The following is a 16,474-nucleotide window of genomic DNA, read 5'->3' on the forward strand; positions in this document are numbered from 1 at the left end:
GCTGGACGTCTTTATTTTAGCTCCACTGTAAATAGCTGCACAATAAAGAACTTAGTTTTTAGAAGTTCTGCGTCTGCCTGATTTCTCATGAGCAACCACTGAAACTCCTTACACCTCATAACAAACAAAAACCTCTGTAAACAGATTGCTGACCATATATGTTTGTTTCTATTTAGTATTTATGAACTCTTTGTGCTCAAAATGATTCTGTTGAATGATAGTCAGTTTTAAATAATAATGCTTTTACTTACTGATGATGAATAACAGGAAATTTAGGTTTTTGCAATTGGAATTAATTAAAGTGCTCTGTCACCCCAGCACAACAAATTCCCCCTTTCCCCCCCTGTATTTAGGAAAGTGGCTTGGAAATGCATTGGAAAGTGTGGAATGAATAATTATTAACAGACAGACGCATAAATACCCCACCAAACAAATCTGAATGAATTCTTTACTGTCATATAACCTCCCTGCAAAATAAGTAAGAAAGCATGATGCTGAAGGAAGACCATATATAATCTAACCATGACATAACCTTTAAGCCAGTGTTTTTCAACCACTGTTCCGCGGTACACTAGTGTGCCACGAGATGTTGCCTGGTGTGCTGTGGGAAAAATTGAAAAATTACTTTTTATATAGTCAATATAGGCACAGAGTTAATTTTTTTAACATTTTCTAATGGTGGTGTGCCTCGTGATTTTTTTCATGAAACAAGTGTGCCTTTGCCCAAAAAAGGTTGAAAAACACTGCTTTAAGCAAGTAAATCAGGACAAATGTTCAATAAACAGGTCATCTGAAGGAGCCCTAAGTCCTTTAAGCTTCCTGACCTTGGATCTAGATATTTAAACTTTGTACTGTAACTTGTGATCATTCCTTGTCATGCATCTGTAGGGGTTGACATTTGTTTTTACTCTAATGCCTGCACCAGAACTATAATTCTATCATCTTATTAAGAAAGTTGCCCTTAATTATAATTATCTCTCTGTAGGGAAAAAATATGCAACAGCTGCATCTATTCTGGGAACGGCTCCCCAGACAATGTAATTAAGTTAGATTGGTCGGGAGCTGTCTGTCTAGTTTTGCAAGATGCTAAACATTACTAGTATCTTAATTTCATATGTTTATAATGGGATTGGATCAACTACTGTTGGGTGCACCAGTAAGTAAGCAATCAAAGCCGTTGCTGCCCTAAGCCACACTTTGGAACTTAGTGGAATATGCCAAGGACAACAACAAAAAACCCACAAAATATATGCCAGCTGGAATTGTGACCAGCCAATATTTGCATTTAGGCAGAGAGAGAAACGCTCTGTGGTTCCTTCAAAGTGCACTTCCAGTGCAAATCTGGCACACATATAGTCCAATAAATGCATATTTCAAGTCAGAGGTGGTGTTTTGGCCCAGTGTGGCACCGGACAATGCAGGGGGTGGATGCTGTCACCTGGCCAACGAATGAAGAGGATCCTCCATCTGCTATGTGGGACAATAGGAAAAGCCTGCAAAATTTAAGTTCAATCTACCTAATAAGGGGCACGATTGGGGTATATATACTGGCCGCATGTTGACTATTATTAATATTAATAAATGTGTTAATTACTATTACTATTGCTAATTATTATAAGATTGTTGATAAATATTGATTATTGTAATCAATAAAGTTGCAGTCATTTAATCCCCATGCCATTTGTCTTGACATTTTTTCTCCATTGCACACCCCATCCCCAAATGGCTAAGGCTCTATGGGCGTGGTCTTGCAACTGCTGCCCCCAATGGCTAAATTAGTTTCAGCTGAAAACTGAAATTTATAATAAATTTGTGCAAGATCTGGAACTGGTGCCAATGGGAGACTTCTTCCTAATGCTAACAGCAATTTCAGAGGAAGATTTATTTATTTTTTAATTAAAGATTTTCTTGATTTACAAAAGTGTATGCCATGTCTCTCTCGTGTTTTTTCCATGTAACATTTTTACAAATCAGTTTTGGTTGTTGAGACATTAGGGAGAGGAGGGGGAAAGAGGTGGGTGGGATGTGGGGTGAGGTGGGGTGACGATGTTTCTATTTTACTTAATATATGTAGGGTTTGGTGACAGTGTTGTTTGTGTAGGTTCTCTGTTGTTCGCTTGTGCTTCTTTGGTGGTGAGAGAGGTCGGGATTGGCATAGGGTGTGATTGTTCCTTCGTGGTTGGGTTTTTTTTTTTTAGGCCAAAGAGTAAAAAGTCTCCCCCCCCCTTGTGTCTGCTTTCTGGAGAAACCAGGTATTGAACTTGGGGTCTTGTGCATGCAAAGCAGAAGATCTACCAATGAACTAAGGTCCTTCTATAAAAAAGAAAAACCTTTCTGGAAAGTCCATCTACCCCAGCTTAATGATGCCCACAGGGACCAGCAAGGTGCCCCTGGGAAGCCCACAAGCCAAGCACAAATGACATAAAAGAAAACCATAGCATGTTCATGCTCTGTTAATTGACCACACTTTATAATAGTGAGTGCAAGCTGGAGAGTGCCAGCAGGATTGCAGTCAAAATAGGGCCACTGAAAAAACCCCAAAAATGACATTATCAGCATGTTCAAGGGAAATCATGTGCGGGGTGGGGGTGGGGGTGTGGGGGGGGTGAGGAACCGAGACAGGACCTTAAGGGTTCTAGGCAGAGCCTAGCAAAATCTTGAGTTTAGTGGCTTTTCGGGCCGGCTAACTGACCAAAATGTTTCAGCTGGTCAGGTCAGTAAAATAATGGTGGGCTAATCCTACTTTAAGGCATTTTCACATGAAGTTTGTTATGGTGGTGAACTCATTTCTTTATTTTATATTGGCTCAAAAGAGAAGCACGGTGATACAATTGTAAGAGTGGTTTCTCATGGTGATGTTGAAAACACTTCATGAAACCCATGAAGTGGGTTCAGTTATACGGTGCAAAAATCATATTGTTCATTTTGAACAACTCCTCACGTGAGCAGCTCCCCATGATAACATTCTGAACATAATTCCCCCCCCCCCAAATAGAACAAAAAGGTTTGCCAGGAGAATAGTCACGAACGCTGACAATGAACAAAGTGCAAATATTTAAGCATGGCTGGCATTATGCTGGATTTAGGATTATCTTTGATCTCTGTTATTCAAGAAATTTCTTCCTTAGTTGACTATATATATATATATATATATATATATATATTCAACTAACACCATTCTTTTAAGTCAGAATATGCAATATGTAAATGAAGTTTAAGGCAGAAGCTCAAAGCTATTATTGTCTGGACAAAACTCTATAACCTTATTACTTGTTTTTTAATAGGAGCTGTTTCCTAAAGTGAAATAACATGTGAGAATCTTGGCTTTAGCCTTTGATATAGAGTATCCTGTGCATATATAATCACCATAGCTATTATGAGATGAACCTCCATACTATTATAAAGGGATAAAAAGTAATAACATGATGAATCTAATTAACAAATCTCTGCTAATTAAGTTTTGTCAATCTATTTTCCCCTGGCATATGGAGAGGTGCTTTGGCATAACCAAGCACATCAGTCTAATTCCACAATATGAGTGACAAGCTTGGGGAAGAATGCTTCTTCAATCTGCTCTTTGAAATTAGCAATTATTAAATTAGCATTTTAATTCTTTACTTTTATATTATAGTTTGCACTTTGGTAATAGAAGCAGTTCCATCTTTGTATGTTTATTCTGTTCAGTTATTTAAACATAAATCTTCCATCTGAGGGGGGGGGGAAATGAGCAAAACAAAGACTAGGCTTTTTTCAAGTGTCAGATTATACAGAATTGTTGTAGGAAAGGCAAATGAAGATTTAGTAATCTGACTGATTAATATTGTTTTTATGTTATTTGTGTTATCCCATTAATGGCAGGAATGGATTCTAGTATTAAAATAATTAAGCTACTGATAGGTCTAAACAATTTAGCAGCATGAACAACTGCTGATAAATCTGAATCTTTTCATTGCTGCTAATTAACTCACTTAAGTGGTAGCAGAAATTTTTATTGATGTACACACTCATCAAAACTGAAACAGTTTAAAATACCTTGAGTTGTACAATGGCTATAACATCTGTGATCTATATGTACATTAGAACGATTCCAGTGAATTTACTCGCTCTTACAATGTGGGTCTTCAGGTTACTTATTAAAGAAAAAATATCAGGTCAATTCACAAGGGCAGGTTCACTGCTAAATGACTGAAAATTCAAGTGATGTCTTGCAAGGAGTGGCACAGTTATAGATCAAGCACTGCAGATAGAGTGTTGATATCACCTCAAAATATAATACTTTCCAGTAGGAAAAATTCATCTGAAAGTCATTGAGAGGTGTGATAGGTAAGAACACAGGAAGTGAAACCGTTAGTTTATCTGGCCCAGTCTACCCACTGACAGTGGCTCTCCAAGGACTCAGTTAACAGCCTTTCCCAGCCTTTCTAGTTCAGATTCTTTTGAAACTAGAGATGCTATAGGTTTAACCTGGGACCATATGTATGGGCTATACCAATGAACTACAGGTCTGCCCCTTTCTGGCATAACTTTGTGTCGTAATTTGAAAAATTCAGGAAATGTGTTTTGATGCAGAGCTGTGTGCAAATGGCCTCTCAACATTCTGCATTGTGTTTCGGGGAAGAGAAGGGGGGACTATTGCACCAAATTTCACCTGAGGGCAAAAAACCCTCTACAACAGTTTCTTGGGAGTGGGGCTGAATATTAGCAGAGGCTATAGCAAGACTTTCTTTTACATGCACACACACACACACACACACACACTATGTTTTGCTGCCATTGGAAGTTAACAGCAGAAACCCCGTGCTACCATTTTGCATCTTCCACACTGCATATGAACAAAACAAGAGTATCTTGGATCAGATGAATGGCCCATCTAGTCACAACAGCCAACCAGACACCTGTCAAAAGCCTACAAGCAGGATATGAATGCAGTATCACTCTCTGCACTTGTGATTTCCAACAACAGATAGAAGACAGTGGAGATAGAACACAGCCATCATGGCAAGGATTCAACCATGCTCAGAGCTGACGCATTGAAATTAATGAACATAACTAAGTTAGGTCCATTATTTTCTGTAGGTCTACTCTTAACATAGTTGAATAATGCCCAGGCTGCATCTAGACACACCAATGAAGCGTTTCAGTTAAATGCATTGTAAACTCATGCAAGGAAATCCAGAAAGGAAAGACGGGACTCTATAGCGCCATCTGGTGTTACAGTGTTGTATTGCATATACAACACATATAAAATGCTTTTTCTTTACCAATCTAGCTGAGTCTCCAGTGTCATTTCAGGGCATTGGGCAGGGGATGACTGCCACAAAAGAACGGTGGATCGGAGGCTTCCGGTTTTTGCCGCGACCGAGACGGGTGCGCTCTGCGAGCTCCTGGGGGCTTGAGCGGTTGTTGAGGGCTATTGGGGCGACGTGAGGGCTACGCGACCCCAAAAAAGGCATTGGGGGTGACCCAGTGCGGAAGAGGTTCCAGCAGCGCACAAAAGGATTCCCCTTTTCTCTATCGACAAACGGTGGAGGAGAGGAACCCGAGCGCAAGGAGAGAACCAACCCTCAACAAGAAGCGGAACGGCAGACTGCGGTAAAGATTTCCAACTTTTAGACTCTATAAAGTACTGCTTTGGCGGTTGAGTAAAAGGCATGTCACTCCGAGGATAAGGGAGAGAAGAGAAGGGATACTCCCCCCACCCCCCATGTTATAAGCAAGTAAAGAAAAGAATAAAGAGAAGCAAACAAAACCAAGCTGAGTGGCAATTAAGTTAGGAAAAGCAAACAAAGCCAAGCCAAACAGCAATTAAGGAAAACGCCAGCAGAACTGGAGGGGGACTGGGACCGGAGTGCAGGAGAAATATCTTATAAGAGCTGTAAACATAAAAGGCAAATATAGAACAGCTGGAAAAAAATAAGCCGAGCAGAAGGAACTAGATCGACAACTGAAAGAGACAAATAGAGAAGCATAGCGGAGTTTGCGCTCTCTGTCGATACGCTAACACAGGGGTTCAACTCAAGATTCACCTAAACTTTGAACTGATTTGGATACGCAGCTTATAGACTTTTAAAATATCTTTTGTTATTGAACTGGGAAATAAAGGAAAGATATTAAAAAGGAAAAGCGCTACATTGAATGACCCGAAGAAGGGAAGATTTGGGATCAGGACTGTAGATAAAGGAAAAGACTTAATACCTGGACTGAGTTTGGGAGCTTTTTGAAGGAGGGAGACGAAGGAGAACTGGTGGGCTGACTGCTTGGCACGGACGAATTTTGGATGGCTTCCAGCGGGAACTAGTGGAGGAGAACTGTGGAAAATGGCGCAGCGTGGCCAGAGGAGGGGATGAGCTAAAACAAAAACCCGGAAGCTGCAGAAGTAAACGGTAACAAGGAGGCGTCGAAAGGTGGAGGGATTGTCTCTTGAACACAGCGACATCTACTGGCTGAAAATAGAACTGCAGCACTATAACCTACAGGCTGAAAATATAACTGCAGCACTATAACCTACAGGCTAAAAATATAATTGCAGCATTATTGAAGAACCCAAAGGCGAAATACTCAAAAAGGACAAAAGGGGAAGGTAAAGCAAACAAAAAAAAAGAGAGAGTGAGAAGGAATACAATAAAAGAATATAGATACTGATGATTGACAGTGGGGAAAAACTGCAGTGAAAGAATATCTGATGTAAAAGATTCAGCTGAAGGAAGGCTATAAACTGAAGGTGGTTGGAAGGGAAACAAACCGAATTGTTTATTAATGTTAATAATTATTGTTTGTAGTGGATGTTTTTGAATCGGATTTGGAAGTGGATGTTCCTGAATTGGATTTGATTAGGGGGGTCTCTGCTAACAAGAGATCTGGGAGATTTAAGGGAGCGGAAGGCTTTAAGGAGCAGTGACAAAAAAAGGAAAGAAAAAAAAAGGTTTGGGGATTATGGCCACTACCAAGAAAAATAACCCACTTACCTCACTTACCCAACAGGTAAGGAGGAACTCTGGTGTAGACCCGGAAATGGATTTGAAGGACTTAATTTGGAGTTTAAAAAGTGATATTGGAGATATGAAAAAGGAGTTCAATGAATTAAAGACAGAATTGACTGGGAAAGTGAGAGACATTAATGAAAAATTGGACAATATGGGAGGGAAAATAGAGGAAAACTCCAAATCAATTGTGGAGTTAAACCAAAAAATAAAAACAGTAGAAGGGGGAAATGAGGAAATAATAAAGACAATAAAAGAACTCCAAATTAAAGTCCAAAATCTAGAGGAAGTAAATAAAAAATTATCAAAAGAAGCTAAGGACAATAGAAGGGAATGTGAAAGAATAAGAAAGGAAAATGAGGAATTCAAAATAACTCAGGAAGCAACATGGGACGCAATGTCGATTCTCCAGATGCAATCAAAAGAGAGAATTCTGAGAATGAGGGGGATACCAGAAAATGTGGAGGAAAATGTACAAATGAAAATTACTAAAGAATTAGCAATCTGGCTCAACATGGAAGAGGAGGAAATAACACAAAACATAGAAAGTGCATTTAGAGTAAACTCCAAAAAAGCTAAATCAAACAATTGGCCTGGAGATTGTCTGATAACGCTTACTACAAACAAAATGAAAAACTTAATACTACAAACACAAGGAAAGAAAAAATTAAAAATTGAGGAACAAGAAATAATCATACTGAAAGAAATTCCACCACGTCTACTGAAAAAAAGAGACAATTTCCAATTTTTAACCAAAGCGCTTAAGGCAAATTCAATTCTCTTTAAATGGGAGTTCCCACAGGGAATTTCTTTTACATTTAAAGGGAAAAGGAGGAGAATAGAAACACGTGAAGATGCCAAAATATTCTGGAGGAAATACTGGAAACCGTTAGGAGGAAAAGGACCAGGAATAGAAGGTGAATCTGTGGCTCCGGAAAATGAAATTGAGAGCGAGTAAAAAACCTTAATTTAAACTCCCAAATCTTTTCAGTGTTACAAGTGTAACCTGCAGCTAACTTTAAAATTGCAGTCCATTTTAACTGCTAACATTTATTGATATTTTTAAACACCTCTAAACACCTTCCCCTGCCTCAATTTCCCCCTTCTCCCTCCCCCTTCCTCCCCCCTTTTTTTTCCTCCCCCCCTTCCCTCCCCCCTTTTTTCCCCTCCCCATCTTCCCCCCCTTTTCTTCCCTTTTTTTTTTCTTCCATCCCCCCCATCCCCTACTTTACATTGCTGCAATCTATAATTATTGAACACATACAAATAAAGAATGAGCTTGTCCATCTTATCATGGAATGTTAATGGATTAAATGAAAAGAAAAAAAGAAACAGGATCGAACATATACTGGTAAGGAAAAAATTAGACATCACATGTCTGCAAGAAACGCATGTAAAAAAAGACCATAGGAGAATTCTGATAAATCCAAAACTGGGATCAACTTTCGTGGCATCGGACAATGTCAAAAAAAGGGGGGTGGTAATGTATATTAAGCCAAATTTGGAACCGGAGCTACTATATAAAGATGAGATTGGCAGGATATTAATAATCAAAATTAAAAGTCAGGGAGAGGAAATAATTGTAATTGGAATATATGCTCCTAATGAAGGAAAGGCAGAATTCTTTAGAGAACTGGAGGGGAAAATGTTGGAGTACGTTGGAAAGAGAATGATACTCATGGGTGACTTTAATGGAGTAATCGATCCAGAGATAGACAGATCATCAAGTAAAAAAGGGAAAAAAGAGGGGAAACTACCACGGAGCTTTTTTGAATTGGTTAAAACCATGGATTTGGTGGATGTATGGAGATTCAAGCATAGGTCTGAAAAGGACTTTACATTCTTCTCAGAACCAAACAATTCGGCTGGTAGGATTGATGCTATTTGGACGACAAAAGAATTAACTGCAAGGATAGGAAAAACAGAGATCCTAACTAGAACTATATCAGACCACAACCCAGTTTTGTTGATATTAAAGGGAAGAATCCAGCAAGAAAGAAGAAGGTGGAGATTAAATACCACCTTACTGAACGATGAGAACGTTGTAATCGGGGCCAAAAAAGTAATGGTGGAATATTTTGAACATAATTGGAACAAAGAGGTTAATAGACAGACAACCTGGGATGCAGGAAAATCAGTCATGAGAGGCTATTTCATTCAACAAAATATTATAAATAGGAAAAAGAAAGAGGAGAAAAAGAATAAAATAACAGAGGAATTAAAAAAGAAGGAGAAAGAATTGAATAAGGATCAGAGGAATGAGAAATTGAAACAAGAAATTAGATTATTAAAAATTGAATATTCCAACATAATAGATCAAGAACTAGAATGGAATTTAAAAGCAATGAAACAACGCTGCTTTGAATTTGCTAATAAACCAAGCAAATTCTTAGCGTGGCAGCTGAAGAGAAAACAAAATGAGAGGTTAATTACAAGATTAAAAACTGAAGGAAATTATATTGATGATCCTAATTTAATAATCCAAAGTTTTGTAAAGTATTATGGAAACCTGTATAAAAAGGAGAACAAAATATAGAAGATATGGAACAATTTCTAGCCACTCACCAATTACCAACTATTACAGAAGATAAAATAAAAACACTGAACGCCCCGATAACAATAATGGATATTAAATATGCAATAAAGAAATCCAAAACAGGGAAAACACCAGGCCCTGACGGACTACCAGCTGAATTCTATAAAAAGATAGAAGATACAATATGCAAACAATTAAAAGAACTATTTAATGAGGTTATAGAAAAAGGGGATGTACCGAATTCGTGGACAGAAGGATTCATAACATTAATTCCAAAACAAGGTGGAGACCCAGAACAGATGACAAACTATAGGCCAATATCGCTGTTGAATAGTGATTATAAACTTTTTACAATAATATTGGCAAATAGATTAAAAGAGGTTTTGAAAGACACAATACATTATAATCAAGCGGGTTTTCTGCCGGGAAGATACATCCAAAATAATACCAGAAACATCATTAATATCCTAGAATACCTGGAGTTTAATCACAATAAACCAGCAGCCCTAATGTTGATCGACGCGGAAAAAGCGTTCGACAACATCTCATGGGAATTCATGAAGAAACAAATAAAATTAATGAAATTAGGAGAAGAGTTTGAGAGAGGGATTGGAGCAATTTATAGCAAACAAAGTGCAAGCCTAATAGTCAATGGAAACATCACAGAAAAAATTGTAATTGAGAAAGGCACGAGACAGGGATGTCCCCTCTCCCCATTATTATTTATATTGGTGCTGGAAACTCTTCTAAATTTAATCAGAAATAATGAAAAAAATAGAGGAATTAAAATAGGTGCAACGTCTCATAAAATCCGGGCATTCGCGGATGATATAATAATTTCTACAGAAGAACCTCAAGAGAGCATTCCAGCAGCATTGGAAACGATTAATATCTTTGGGAAGCTAGCTGGATTTAAGTTGAATGAGAAAAAAACAAACCTTTTAATTAAAAATATGGGAATAGAAGAAGCCAAAAAATTACAATCACTAACTGGTCTGGAAATTAAAAATAAGGTTAAATATCTGGGCGTGTGGATCACACCAAAATGCATCAATCTATATCAGGATAATTACACCAAGGCATGGAATGAAATAAAAACCAATATGGAAATATGGAATAAGCTGTACCTCTCGTTAACAGGGAGGATAGCTGTGGTAAAAATGAACATTCTACCTAAGATGTGTTACTTATTTCAAACCATCCCTATATTAGGAGGAATGGATTGTTTTAAATTATGGAGGAGAGATATATCCAAATTCATCTGGAGTGGAAGAAAACCAAGAATAAAACACCAGATCCTTATAGATAAAAAAGAGAGAGGTGGTTTTGCTCTCCTAGAATTAGAGATATACCATGCAGCTGCCGCCTTAACATGGCTAAAGGAATGGATAAATCTGGAGAACTCTGAAATACTAGAATTGGAGGGGTTTGATAACCGCTTTGGGTGGCACTCCTACCTGTTGTATGGGAAGGTAAATGCCCATAAAGGATTTTTAAACCACATCATAAGAAAGTCTTTGTTTAAAACCTGGACAAAATACAGATGGATGTTGGAACCCAAAATCCCACTATGGACATCGCCAATTGAAATAATCACGGCCAAGAGAAAGAATATGCAGGGCAAATGGGCAAGATACAGGACACTAATAAAAGAGGAAAATGGAAATATTGTATTAAGGGAATACAAAGAGATAAGCAACCAGCTGACAGGATGGTTACAATACTTCCAGTTGAATGAAAGGTTTAAGATAGATAGAAAGGAGGGGATAGCCAACGAAACATCCAAATTCGAGACGCAGCTAATTCAATCCAAAGGGAAATATATCTCCAAAATGTATGATCTGATACTAGAGTGGGAGACCAAAGAAGAACTGGTAAAAAGTGCCATGATAAAGTGGGCCCAAGATATCGGGCACAATATTTTCATGACACAATGGGAGAGGCTGTGGAAGGAAGACATGAGATTCACAGCTTGTATCAACTTAAGGGAAAATGTCATGAAAATGATATATAGGTGGCACTATAGCCCAATTAAACTATCTAAAATGTTTAAAAACCAGTCACCCTTGTGTTGGAAATGCAAAAGTGGCATGGGAACGTACTTCCACATGTGGTGGGAATGTGATATAATTAAGGAATATTGGGGAAAGGTTCATAATGAATTAAAAAAAACTTTTGAAAATCTCTATTAAGAAGAAACCAGAAACCTTCCTCTTGGGAATACTACCTCCAGAAATTAAATCAGAGAAAAGAACGTTAACAATGTATGCCCTTACAGCGGCCAGAATTCTCTTAGCAAGAAATTGGAAGAACGAAAATAATCCCACAATATATGATTGGCAAGCTTTAATGATAGAATATATGCAGTTAGCGGTAATGACGGGAAGAATGAGAGGTCAATTCAATCAAAAGACACAAAAGGAATGGGAAGGCTTTATTGACTATTTAAACCAGTACAATAACATCAAAATTTCCTGGCAATAGAAAGGTGAAATCTATATATACGTATTGAATATCAATATATTATTAGAAAGTAATAGAAGATCAAGTTGGATGTAACAAGACCTGTGTGAGAAAAAGGGTTAAGATAAAGAAACAAAGAGTGCAAACGGAAGTCAAGTGTATGTAATTGTATTGTAACAATGTTGTAAATAGTAATCTCAATCTAGACTTTCTACTTTTCTTTTCTCTTTTCTCTTTTTCTTCTTTTTGTTCTTTTCCCAATTTCTCTTTCCTCCTTCCCCTCTTTCTACTTTATTTATAACCTTTTTCCGTCTGTCTTCTGAACCCCCTTTTAGGATTAGTTTTTCTTTTTAAATACCATCAAATTATGTGTGGGCTGTATCTTTTTCTTTATGTGTGCTTCGAAACTATTGTATATTTTGTCTTTTGTTGTTTAATAAAAATATTTTAAAAAAAGAAAAGAACGGTGGATCGTTTTTGAAGGAAATTCTACAAAGTGGCCTTTTTATGCACGGGGGAAGGGGAAAAGAAATAAATAAAAAATTATCAGAAAAAGTTATATTTTAAAGTGGTTGTGCTGTAAGTAACTCACTTACCACCAATGACAATAGCAACTCTAACTAGCGGGCATAACTCATAGTGTAGCCGAGGACATTTTTTCCTACTAAAACTAACACAATTTTTCATTATTCCTGGAGGTTTCGTAGCAGAGATATGGAACTATTTTTATATTACTATTGTCATTAGGAATAACTAAATGCTGGATTGGCTACTTATGACATTTTTTTAAAGCGTTCAGTCACTGAGACAATGGACTCACTTCTTAACCCACGTTTCCATCCAAATTGTTTTTAAATGTATTATTTATTAAAATCCCACTCAGTATGTAGCACCCTGAAAAACTAGTGGTACACTGAAACCCCTCAGCAACACCTAGGAGGTAATCCAGCACAAGATTGATAAAAACAGCACAGGTGAGTAATCAATCATAATTGATATTCCCTGTTTGAGAAGTGAAACCAATGTTTACCACAGCTGGTTAATATCTGTGCCACAGAGTGTAAGACAGAATTATTTTATCTTAAAAACAAATCCCTTAAAACAAAACAAAACAAAACAGAAGACTAGCATAGCCTTTGCCAACCATCTCACATGGAGCAAGTTGGAGAAGATGTTCAGCACAGATCTGAGACAATCTAATTGTGCTTTTAGAGTTAATGACATAATTAAGATCTGCCCTAAGTACTTAGCACTGCAAGGGAAAGAAAAGGAATCCAACCTTGAACTATACAATAGCAGAGTACAAATTGTACATTTTCAACGTAGGAGCATCTGCCATGTTGAGTGGCCTCCTTTTAGAAATACGGTACATTGCCCTCTGCTTTGTGTTTTTGGCATATGCTAAAGACTTTCCTGTTCACCCAAGCATTCTCCAGATTGCTGACATTGTTTGGTGCACTTGCTTTCTCACTGTGGAGATTAGACAGTGTGCAGTACTACTGCATTTTATTGTATTGCATTTTGTTTTTATTATTCACTGTACGGTATTATCATTTGCACACCGCTTTGGTAATCTAAACTGATCAGCAATACATACATTTTCTAAATATAGGAAAATATATTTCTGAACTTGTAGGTGTCTAACTTTATCTCCTGTCTTTAAAATGTGCCTCTGATGCAAACAGTAAGGTCTCCGATAGCAGCATTTTAAGAAACTGCTAACATGAATTTTGGGAATTACAAAACAGTTCTCCTTCTGAGAAACCCTCAGGCCATGAACACACAAAGTGAGCTGTACACCAAGGATGGGAAAACTTTTTTTCACCTCAAGGGCCCCATTTCTTCCTGGACATCCTTTTTGGGGGCCACATCATACTATGGTAGGCAAGACCAGACTCAACAGATGTGACTCTTTTTACAGCAATCTACATTCTAGCCATAAAAAGTATATGCACACACCTCCACCATCCTCTGTCCTTGCTAACAAGAGGCACCATCATAAATCAGTGACACATTCTAGAGAGTGTGTGGAGCAGGGACAGTAAGATTTGTGTGGGCTGGGAGATACATATCCTGAGGAAAATACCATGGGCCAATTACATAGGCCTGGGGGGGTCTCCTTTAGCCTGAAGGCCTGAGGTCCCCTCTTTAAAATCTAATTGGCTATTTGGGCAGTTGAGAAAGATACCGGATTCTGCCCCACCACTCCCCTTTGGTGTCCAAAAAGCTAGTTTTAGCTTCTTTTATTTTAAGTGATTCTTGTTTGCTCCATTGGATCAGCGTAAGAGAGTACCTAGAAAGTCAATCTCATTAGCAGTTGTTTGATAATTAAGTTTTAGAAATCTGTTGGGGTTGTTGCTTTTTGTTTTTGTTTTGTTTGCCAAGCATATGGAGGTGTTTTGCATCCTGCAATACATTAGACTGATGGTAATAAAAACAGTTCACCCAGGATTGCATATCAAGGACCTCAAGCCACCCCCTATTAACTTGACACAGGAGACATAATTTTGTTTGGGTTTTTTGGCAAATAATTTAGGGCCACAACTTTATTTAAATACAAATTCAGTGAGTGGTTGAGTAGGCATTGGTTCAGACTACTGTCCTACCAGGACAGAGGCTGGCCTAGAACCAGCGATTGGGAGAATGCCGCTGAGGAGAGTTAAGGAATGGGGGGCAACACGTTTCCCTCTCCCCATGGTCCCGGGGACTCGGCCCATGGCCCTAACCCCCACCGGGGGGCTTCGGACAAGCATAAGAGTCGCCGGATTCCTTTAACGGAATTCCCAGCATCATCATGATTCTGGATGGGCACCGCCCAATCCAGCAATCCACACAGGAACCAATGCCTAACCGCCAACCTTACAAGTTGTGACAAGTTGCTACTGCAGTAGGCAAAACCAAAAGGCACAGCCAATCAGCCTGATGGACAAATTCCTACTGGGCCTCTGCCCCAAAGCAGACGACCCCATGACAGGCAGTTGCAAGGTCAAGCACAGAGGCCTACGAAAAAAGAGGGGGGGGGATGGGTGATCAGAAGCCGAAGCCAAGAGAAGGTTCACCCTGCGTGCAGAGGATTATATAGGACGCTAAGCTGTCCATCACAAGTTGCAACCTTTACTTTAGCCCAGTAACTCTAGACTGCCCTATAGCTGCTAAGGCCGGCTACTGGCCCCACCCCCACAGGAAGGGATTTGTCTTGCCAGGTCCCGATCGCAACACGTGCTCTTACTCATGGTAGAACCCGATTTGCTGAACACACATGTACAGAAAATGTGCACCGAGTTGTATTTGAGTAACTGAGCGTTTTTAGGGTCAAATAACATGTGATAGAGAAGGTATGTGATCAAACCAACAAAAGTCTTTTTCTTTGGTTAAAAGCACCCAAGAAAACTTTAGCGTGGATCAATACCATGTTGCAGTTCTGCATGATGAGAGGTGGGCTGAAATTTGCCAGATACCTGTTTCAGATCCGTTTCAAAACCACTCGGGAAATGAAGGGGCATACAGTTGCAGTGTGTGTGTGTGTGTGTGTGTGTGTGTGTGTGTACCTTTACTGGCAACATCTGTAATACAGCAGCAGCAGAGTTGGCTGCTGGCCGCTTTATTTGTTGTTATGTGATTTCTTATCCACCCTTCACCATAAGGTTTCAGTGCTGGTTGCAACAATGTAAAAATACAATATTGAGATCAGTAAAAAATACCACATTTTCCCATGTATAAAACTATATTTCCCCCCAATTTTTTTAAAGTTTCAAATTGGGGGTCATCTTATACACGGAATGTTTAAAATTTTAGTTCTTAATTTTGGGCTCAAAAAACAGGGGTCGTCTTATACATGGGAGTGTCTTATAGACGGAAAAATACGGTAAGTTGCAATGTGAAAAATGGGATGCCTCTATCCTAAAGCATCCCTATCAAGTAGGAATAATGGCAGCCAGAGCTCTTGTGTTGCAACTGCACCACCAAAGCAAATGTTGCTGTTTTTTTTTTTTTTTTTTTTTTTGCTTTGTTAATGCAAGAAAGAAAAAGAAAAAGGGCAAGGTAAGAATCTTCCCTGCAACAAATAATTTCAGGCACCCTTAATTATTTTCTTCCTCTGCTTTAACTTTGTTTGGGTGATTTGAGAAAAATGCCCCATATGCACACAAATAGGACAAGCAGCTGAAGGAAAACAAAAGGATACCAGTCTAGAAAGGGCCGGCCCAACTATGAGGCAACATGATGTTACCTCCTCAAATGGTAGGATGCATGGGGGAAGCCAAAATGTTCTCCAAGGAATGCCTCACCTGCTGCAGCTGCCACAGAGATCAAACATTGTGCTTTGCCTCTCTGACTTTCCAGCTTGCTGCTTTACTTCTAGGTCACATCACATCCAAATTCACAGCTAAAACTCTGGCTTTTGTCCTTAAGACCCACCCATTTGCCGTCTTGCACAGAGCCCCCTTAATCCTCAATTCTCTTAATGGCATATCACCAAGACAATTCCTGGACTCAG

General features: G+C 38.7%; 1 protein-coding gene across 4 annotated transcripts in view; it reads right to left on the reverse strand.

Moving 5' to 3' along the window:
- CSMD3 (CUB and Sushi multiple domains 3) overlaps positions 1-16,474 on the reverse strand; it is a 567,871-nt gene that overhangs the window by 356,081 nt on the left and 195,316 nt on the right. The window lies entirely within an intron of this gene.

This window comes from Lacerta agilis, chromosome 7 (assembly GCF_009819535.1).
Source record: "Lacerta agilis isolate rLacAgi1 chromosome 7, rLacAgi1.pri, whole genome shotgun sequence".
Taxonomy (NCBI): domain Eukaryota; kingdom Metazoa; phylum Chordata; class Lepidosauria; order Squamata; family Lacertidae; genus Lacerta; species Lacerta agilis.